Source organism: Quercus suber, unplaced genomic scaffold (genome assembly GCF_002906115.3).
Source record: "Quercus suber isolate HL8 unplaced genomic scaffold, Cork oak 2.0 scaffold_1481, whole genome shotgun sequence".
NCBI lineage: Eukaryota > Viridiplantae > Streptophyta > Magnoliopsida > Fagales > Fagaceae > Quercus > Quercus suber.
The window spans coordinates 1-7,561 of record NW_027070853.1 but is presented as its reverse complement, the minus strand read 5'-3'; the positions used below and the strand labels follow the sequence as shown (position 1 = coordinate 7,561).

At 34.3% G+C, this 7,561-nt stretch overlaps 1 pseudogene; it reads left to right on the top strand.

The window, feature by feature from the left end:
- Nucleotides 1-2,003: 2,003 nt before the first annotated feature.
- Nucleotides 2,004-7,200, top strand: LOC136065988 (N-methylputrescine oxidase 1, peroxisomal-like; annotated as a pseudogene).
- Nucleotides 7,201-7,561: the final 361 nt, after the last annotated feature.

The window sequence follows — 7,561 nt, the reverse complement described above, 5'->3', positions numbered from 1 at the left end:
CCATAAGGCATAACATATGCATATAGTGAGTGAGTCTCTCAATAGGTGGGTCCACACACCTATAAGGGATTATCTTAACTAGTATCCTCTATCTATTTTTGAAAGAATAATAGTAATAAAAGACAATCTAGATAATACATAATATCCACTCTTAAATTATAATAAAAATATAAGAACTTATAACAAATAAGATAATGAAAAACCGCCCATAGATTGGAGCATAGGTAGGGATGTACAAACTATAATTTAATTCAATCAAATTAGTGCATACGGATTGAAGTTAATCTATTACTTAATCCAAATGAAGATTCCTCCATTTGATCCTATATTTTGTAGGTAGAATTGAAGTTAGGCTATAATTTAATCAAATAGAGATAGTGCGTGGATTCCCATTTTATAAGCCATTCTTTCTAGGTTAGTTAATTGGTGAATAAAAGTGGCTATGATCATGTACTTGTGCTCCTATATATTCTCTAAAGTTCGGTTTTTTATTTATTAACTCTTAATTATTTTTATTAATACGGCATTGATAAAGTCATAATTGGCACAATTTATTAGGTTGTGCCTACCTTAAATACGAACCCAACTTCAAAGTAAATTTTCAAATGTCAATGAATGATCCCTTGACTCGGGCTGTGTTCTTTGGTCACACCAAAAAGCAAAATTGTAAACATCAAATGCAATAATTCTAATAACTTTGGCCGGTAGCTACTGTACGAAAAAAGTGAGGGCCAGCCAAGACATATTACAAAAGGGTGTCCTTATACGAAAATATCATAAATCTATGGTTGGTCTTATCATGCTAATATCAAAAAAATATTCCCTTTCAGCCCCTAATACATATCCATTACCGCTCTCCTTTCTAGCTGATCGCCCTATCAATCCACCATGTACTTATTTATTGGCCCCCAGCCCCCCTTGCCTTGATAAGCCCATATACTTTACATTTATTGTTTTCTATAAAATAAATATGGGTCCACTTCTTTAAATAATAAATAAAAATGGGTCCAATTATTAACCAATGTGATGCATGTTGGTTTAAAGGAAATTTAGTTTACCAAAAAAAAAAAAGGAAAATTTAAACTCAACAATGTCACATATATAAATTTTTGTAAAGTAGATAATAAGTGTTGGATTTAATTATTAATATTTTTTTATAAAAAATTAAATTAAAAACAACAAGATATTTAATTCAGTTGGAGAATTTAATAAAATACTATAAAGTTTATTGATATTGAATATTTGATATTTGAACATAAACTACATTGAAAATTAACAATCATCTTGAAATGAATGTTAATAAGTTAAAATTCTATCATATATATAATAAAATAAAAGTATTTTATCTAAGTTTACGCGTTAATTAATTTTTGTTTCTTTTTAATGTATTGAAACCCATTTATTTCTTTTTATCTTCCCTAATAAAAATATTTTTAACTAGTGCAACTGCCAATTAATATATCCTTATAAAATTTTAAGGATTGACTCAATATTTTTAAAGTTTTGTGATATTCATAAATAATGGGTTTAGAACTTCTTGCAATATCTTTGGAACACTTCTATGGGATTATTTTATGTATAACGAGAATTACATATACATGAAAAATAGTTACATTATAGAAAAGAATACATTGTAAAAAAAAAAAAAAAAAAATTTTGCAATTTGTGGTGACGCACGTGTTTCGTTTATATATAAACCTACCTATGTCTCTCTCCCTGCACGCCTCTCTCTCTCTCTCCTTTTTTTTTTTTTTCCTTTTCTATTGCGTCCAGATCAGTCTCTCTTTCACATTTTCTTTCATAATTCTTCGTTGGTGAGCTACAAATTCTTTGAATATACAGTGTCCAAAGAAGCCTAAGAGCAAGAGCAAGAGCTTTGATATAGAGAGAGAGAGAGAGAGAGAGAGAAGAGAGAGAAAGTTGGGGAGAGTGTGGAGCTTGCTGCGATTGCTGTATGTCAGAGGATTGCATTGAGACCTATTGCGGTGGATTTGGAGAGCTAGTTAACCCTTTACAATGGCCTCAGTTGCGAAAAAACGACGGTCTCTGCTTCTTGCTGTATCAACAACGATCTTTCCTCCTCCTCCTCACCTTCTTCTTCTTCTTCTTCTTCTTCTTCTTCAATTTCTAGAGAGCCTACGGCGGCGGCTGCTGCTCCGATCTTGGAATGCACCGGCGGCGGCTCCGTCTCGCTTCTGCCTCCGCCAATGCGCCCCAAGATTGACCCTCGCTCTCCGCCGATCGCCGAGACGATAAGCCGCCCTGCCTCCTCAAAGGTTCTCTGTTATTTTCTTCAAAGATGAGATTTTGAAACGTTTTTTTTTCATGTTTAATTGAGCGAGCTTCGTTTCTTTATATATTTTTGTGTTCTGTATTTTATTTTGCCTTTTTATGAGGTTTTGTGTAGAGAAGAATAGTGAGATCAGAGAGAGAGAGAGAGAGAGTTTAAGATAGTTTGGTGAAAGTATTGCCTGAGCTTAAACTAACATATCCATTTCAGTTTTGCAATTTTTATTTGGTTAGTGGAACTTATTTTTATATTTCTGCAAAGAAATATATCATGTAAATATCTGGATTAAAAAAAAAAAAACTTTTATTGTTTTATGTACAATTAATAACTTTCATCTAATTGTTGGTTGATTCTTTTTAAAAGTCTATTAATGTGTTTTATGCTTCTGATTTATTTTGAATAATATAATTTTTTTTAGGCAATTTTATGAATAGTAAATATTCAACAATGGATTGCAATGCACACTTATTTTGAAGAAAAATAAATTCGTTAATACTTTGTTCATTTCTACTCAAAAATTCATTGTGATTGCGTGTGCTTTTCATGATGTTTTGTGAAAATTTATAATTAAATGCGCCTTAATTGTGAAAACTGATGAGTGATGGACATTTTCCTGGATGTTATTGAATTGCGTGCTGCATTACCGGGAACCTTTATTTTATTAATTGTGAAAACTGAACCTTTGTTAATCACTTTAGTTTGTTACATTTGGTTTGCAGCGATCCACTAATGCTGAGGGCTCAAACAAGTCACCCTTTGGATCCTCTATCTGCCACTGAGATCTCTGTGACAATTGCAACTGTCAGGGCAGCTGGTGCCACACCTGAGGTTGTTGATTAGGAAGATATGTTGTTATGTATATTAATGTATTTGATTTTGCTTTTGAAGTGGTGAAATAATCAATATTCCTGTTTCAGGTCAGAGATAGCATGCGCTTCATAGAAGTAGTTCTGGTTGAACCGAATAAACATGTTGTTGCTTTGGCAGATGCGTATTTCTTTCCCCCTTTTCAACATCTTTAGTTCCGAAAACCAAAGGGTGGGCCCCATAATCCCTACCAAGCTCCCTCCTAGGCGAGCAAGACTTATTGTCTACAACAAAAAGTCAAATGAGACGAGTGTATGGATTGTCGAGTTATCAGAAGTACATGCTGTAACCCGTGGTGGACCATAGGGAAAAGTTATTTCATCAATTTATTCCAGATGTTCAGCTCCAATGGTATGCTTTCTTTAATCATTTTATCTTGTACTCTATACTTGCAGGTTTTTGTTGCGTATAGGCTAGAAATAGTAACATAAGATTAGAGTTTGAAATATTGGATAACTTACAATCAACTGAACTTTCTGTCACTGAGGAACATGCAGAATGAAAGGAAAGGCATTACATTGTTGCCACCTCTCTTTCCTCTTTTTTTTTTTTTTTTTTCCCTTCTTTGCTCAATATGTAATATGTAGAAGAGCTATGTTGCTAGTATTCAACACAAATGCTAAATATTAGATCAAAATTATTTTGCTCATTTATAATTGATCATTTTCTTCTAAAGTAAAGCTTGAGAGGTATAATTTAGACTAGGAAATAGCATGCGATTGTTACTTTCTGTTTTGTACTGCTACAAAGGTACTAAGTATTAAATTACTGATGTATTTTAGTTGAATTCTGTTCATACGTGTACTAAAAACCTTATAAAACCATAAAAAGCATCTCTTAAGAGAAAATTGGCAGTTTATCTTTTCTAAACTTGCTGTAGTTTGAAAACATATTTTTTGCTTCATAGAGTAATCATACCTCAGAACCTGTAAGATAAGTTTCATATTAGAAGTCAACCAATGGGCATGGGTTGGATTTTGCAATATTAAGCTTTCTTAATGCAACTCAAACTGACAAACCCACCAAAAAGGATAAAAGAAAATCAATTTGGTTGGGTTTTGTTTCACATGGTTTGGCTCTAAAGTCTAAACTGCGCACCCTAGTGACATTGTTACTCTGAAAAATTGCTGTTCCCAATCTTAGATCCTGGTGTTTTCTGGAAGAGATTTACTACTTATTTAAATTTGTTATTTGTATACTTACTTAAAATATTATTTGATTCAAATAAATCAGGATGCTGTGGAATATGCTGAATGTGAAGCTGTTGTGAAAGACTTCCCTCCATTTAGGGAGGCAATGAAGAGGAGGGGTATTGAAGACATGGATCTTGTGATGGTCGATCCATGGTAGTCCAAATTCTGAACCCAGTGGTTTCTGCTGATATAGATAAATAATTAATTTGTGGCATGCTCTGTTGTTAACTTTGCCTTTACATATACCAATGCAGGTGTGTTGGTTATCACAGTGAAGCTGATGCTCCTAAACGAAGACTTGCTAAACCACTTATATTCTGTAGAACTGAGAGTGACTGCCCAATGGAAAATGGATATGCACGCCCAGTTGAGGGCATCCATGTACTTGTTGATATGCAAAATATGATAGTAATTGAGTTTGAAGACCGTAAACTTGTGCCCTTACCCCCAGCTGATCCATTGAGAAATTACACTGCTGGTGAAACCAGAGGTGGTGTTGATCGAAGTGATGTAAAACCTTTACAGATTGTCCAGCATGAAGGTCCAAGCTTCCGTGTTAATGGCTACTTTGTAGAATGGCAGAAGGTAGATTTTGTTTTTTCATTTTGGGTCATTCATTTATATCAAAGTTCAGAAACTTATGCAGAACATTCTTCTTATTTTGTTGTGGTTGGCAGTGGAATTTCCGCATTGGTTTCACTCCTAGAGAGGGTTTGGTTATATATTCAATTGCATATGTTGATGGTAGTCGAGGTCGAAGACCTGTGGCCCACAGGTTGAGTTTCGTGGAGATGGTTGTGCCTTATGGAGATCCAAATGATCCCCATTACAGAAAAAATGCCTTTGATGCTGGGGAAGATGGCCTTGGAAAAAATGCACACTCACTTAAGAAGGTTTAGAATTGTAATTCATTATATTTGGTTTTTGACTACTTGCTATCCCATGGAATTTAATGTGTGAAACAAAACTACCACTCACAGGGGTGTGATTGTTTGGGATATATCAAATACTTTGATGCCCACTTTACAAATTTTACTGGCGGTGTTGAAACAATTGAAAATTGTGTCTGTTTGCACGAAGAGGATCATGGAATATTATGGAAGCATCAAGACTGGAGAACAGGCTTAGCGGAAGTTCGAAGGTCTAGACGACTATCAGTATCTTTTATATGTACTGTGGCTAATTACGAGTATGGATTTTACTGGCACTTTTATCAGGCAAGTTGAAGACTGTTTTGTTTGTATGTAATTGTATGCATTCATTTCTATAACTGTCAATTTGCAGGCCTGGAAAAAGTTTTAGATAATAAAATTATATAGGCTCCCATCATAATTATAATAGGATTCTACCTATCATTAATAGTTAACGCATTCTGCCTTTACTGTCCTCAGGGCAATTTCAAGGTTTTCATATATTGAAACTTCTTTTGGCTTCCTATGTAGAAGCATCTGTTTATCTCATTTTTTTTCTTTATAATAGTGGTAACTGATTGTCAGCTCTCTTAACATGTATGTTATATGCTGTTACAGGATGGAAAAATTGAAGCTGAAGTTAAACTCACTGGAATTCTCAGCTTAGGAGCATTGCTGCCTGGAGAATTTCGAAAGTATGGTACAATGATTGCCCCAGGTTTATATGCACCTGTTCATCAACACTTTTTTGTTGCTCGTATGGACATGGCTGTTGATTGCAAACCTGGTGAAGCTTTCAATCAGGTACACTGCTTTGATGCTTAAGAATAGCATAGGATCTTAAGATGCTTAAGAATTAAGTAGGGGATCATCTTTCCCACAATTATTTCTGTGTCACACCATCAGTAGCCGAGACAGAAGGTTTGGTGGCCTGGATGCATTAGGAGGGCAGCATTTAAGGTGCTATTTGTGTGTGTGTGTGTGTGTAATTTTCAATAATGAAGACCAAAAATAACAATAGTAGTAGATAAAAAGGACTTGTCAATTAAGGAAGTAACAAAAATTTTGATTTTGGATAGAATAGAATGGAGGAAAAGAATACATGTGGCCAACTCTAACTTATTTGTGGAGGATCTATGGTCAACCACAAAAAATTTTGAACTAAGGCTTTGTTGTTGTTGTATCATATTTAATAAGGGGAACCTTTGCAGCAACCCTTTAAGAGTTGTTCTCCATGGTGTTGGTGTGGTCCTCAAAAATTCAGAAGCCTTTAATGTGCAATGCTTGTTGGTTATTACCCATTAATTTTCTTAGAAATAATGCCTTGCAATCCATAATCTATAAAGGCTCTAGTATGGGAAATAGTCCATGTAAGTTGTAGAGGAGGATGTCTGTTAGAAACAAGGACTTGATTCCTAGAAATGAAATTATCTCTAATGGATTCTTGTCCTTGCTTAATATTTGGTTAACATGAAACGTCTAGTTGCTTCTCTGTTGTTTACCTCATAATATCATATAGTTGTTTTCTTTCCTTCATTTGTAGGTTGTAGAGGTGGATGTGAAAGTTGAGGAACCTGGAGAGAACAATGTCCACAATAATGCATTCTATGCTGAAGAGAGACTGCTCAAATCTGAGTTGGAAGCAATGCGTGATTGTAGTCCTTTGAGTGCTCGCCATTGGATTGTAAGGCATCCCTATCCTAGTTTTAGAGCTGTATTATTAGTAATTTCTATTCATGTGACACATCTATGGTCCATTATTCCTTGTTTGAATTCCTTTAGTTGAATGTCATTTATATCAGCACTTTCTGACACAATTTATAAGTGAGATTTATTTTGTCTAGAGCAAACTTAAGGACAAATCAATCTTGTGTTTTCTTACATTCAAAGTGATTTTTTCCCCATCTATGTAGCATGATATAATCTGTAGGGTTTAAGAAATGACTTGTCTCATTACAGGTTTATGTGTTACTTAAACAAATTGTGTGAGCTATGTTGTGCAGACCAGAGGACTGATTGGGCTTAGCACTCCATAGTTTGCTGGCAAGCCCAGGTGAAGGCCCAATCAACCAACATAAAGTAATTCATTTTTGCCTTGGGTAATAGCAATACAGTATGTTACCAGGTGCAATTATTGACATTACAAATTCTTGTAAAATATGTTGGTCCATATAGCATTTAAATTCTAGGTAATAATATATGACAGAATTGTATCAGTTGAAATTGTTGTCATAATCAATGCATGTAAAATATTATTCTACCTTATTGATTTTACTGACTAAATACTAGATAACAGCATG